This window comes from Bidens hawaiensis, unplaced genomic scaffold (genome assembly GCF_021521415.1).
Source record: "Bidens hawaiensis isolate Kalapana, Puna unplaced genomic scaffold, B.hawaiensis_p1.1 tig00007072_1, whole genome shotgun sequence".
Classification (NCBI taxonomy): Eukaryota; Viridiplantae; Streptophyta; class Magnoliopsida; order Asterales; family Asteraceae; genus Bidens; species Bidens hawaiensis.
In genome coordinates, this window is record NW_027491487.1 from 748,580 (window position 1) to 750,333 (window position 1,754).

At 36.4% G+C, this 1,754-nt stretch overlaps 1 pseudogene; it reads left to right on the forward strand.

Moving 5' to 3' along the window:
* The first annotated feature begins 320 nt into the window (after positions 1 to 320).
* LOC143634509 (zinc finger protein ZAT7 pseudogene) lies at positions 321 to 1,159 on the forward strand (annotated as a pseudogene).
* Positions 1,160 to 1,754: the final 595 nt, after the last annotated feature.

The following is a 1,754-nucleotide window of genomic DNA, read 5'->3' on the forward strand; positions in this document are numbered from 1 at the left end:
ATTCTTGGTCATCCGACATGTTTTAACCAGAATTGCATCAATCAATAACACAAGAGTACAGGGTTGTCCTTTAAAAGTAAATTCAATTCATATATGACCTTTTTGAATAATCAAATTTTTGAATAATCAAAATGACTAGACATCCTTAACCATTTCTATTTTCTTATAACTTGCGATATGTGTTTGAAAGCTTAATCCAATTCCTTTTCTTTCTACTTAAATTAAACCCTGCTTTGACTCAAAAGTTAGATTTCAAAATCAAAATTCTAGAAATACACGCAAAAAAAGTCAACGTTTGATCATAGCTGACGTCACCCGGCCCAACTACCTTCTAGTCTGCATGAAATCACTTTCATAAATGCGTGTTCCTAGGATCAACATACTATATATATGTCTCTACACACGCCAATAAAGTCCAAACTGTTTACCAATTAACCATTTCACTCTTTCATAATAATATTATAACTTTCCGGTGACATGAAGAGAACCTGGGATGATGATCGAGAGATTGAGAATTTAGCAATGGCTAACTGTGCAATACTCCTCAATCAGTCTGGTGGTTCGGGTTATTCGGGTAAGGTTTTCCAATGCAAGACATGCAACAGGCAGTTCTCGTCGTTCCAGGCGCTAGGCGGTCATCGTACTAGCCACAAGAAGGTTATATCGCGGGTCTATGAGTTGCCGCCGAAGGTTAAGCATGAATGTTCCATATGTGGTATGGAGTTTGAGCTTGGGCAGGCGTTGGGTGGTCACATGAGGCGCCACCGTGGCAGTCAGCCGGAGAAGGGTGTTCCGGCGAGAGAGACGGTGGTTAATGAGGCGGTGGATGGTGGTGGCCGGAGAGGGTTGTGTATGGATTTGAATTTGACACCGTTTCAGAATGAGTTGAAAATGTGGAGTCGGGGTGCAAGTACGCCGGGAATTGCGATTTAGGATTTGGTCACCTTTCTTTCTTTCTTTTTTCTTTTTTTACTTTTGGTGAATTTAATAAATTATTTGTTTTTTTTTTAGTTGTGAGGATTGTATATATGTAGGCTGTTTGATGTAAAAAGAAAAAAAATAAATATATCTTAATAGTAGTTTAGGATATGAGGCATGGATTGAAGGTGGCAAGTCCTTACACTATTCAAAATACGACATAAAAATAAACAACTTTGGATTGGCAAATATGATGAAGCTTTATAAAAACGTAAATCTGAACACAGCTGGTTTAATGGATGGGTTAACTTAAACACGATCTACTTAATAAATGAGTCGACATGTTATCTCATTTGAAAGTTTTCAAAAGGTTCAAATTTGGATTTTTAGAGATAGAAAATTGTTAATTCATTTATTATTGGCGCTAATTAAAAGAAAATATCGGTTACAGGCTTCTTTCAAATACATCCTTCACGAATATGAATCTCTAGTATACCTAGAAAACTAGTGCTGAAAAAACAGACCGCTATTCTATTTTGGTGTTTGGTTAAATGAATAGACAATTGAATGAAATAGATCACTAACATTCCTTTATCTTTTTGATTAATCTATGGAAATGAAATGAATCATAACTTTGTGCTACTTGACTGGCAAGGAAAGAAGAAATACAAATGCAAAACTATTCATGTCTGTATATTAAAAAAAACTACCAAACTAAAAAATTGGTAACGACAGTGGTGGTTGTGGCAAAGGCAGTGGCAGTGGTGGCGGTGATGTTGAATGTTAGGAATCAAGGAGAACAAGGGAAAGATCGAACACTAAAAAAGAGGCTGAAG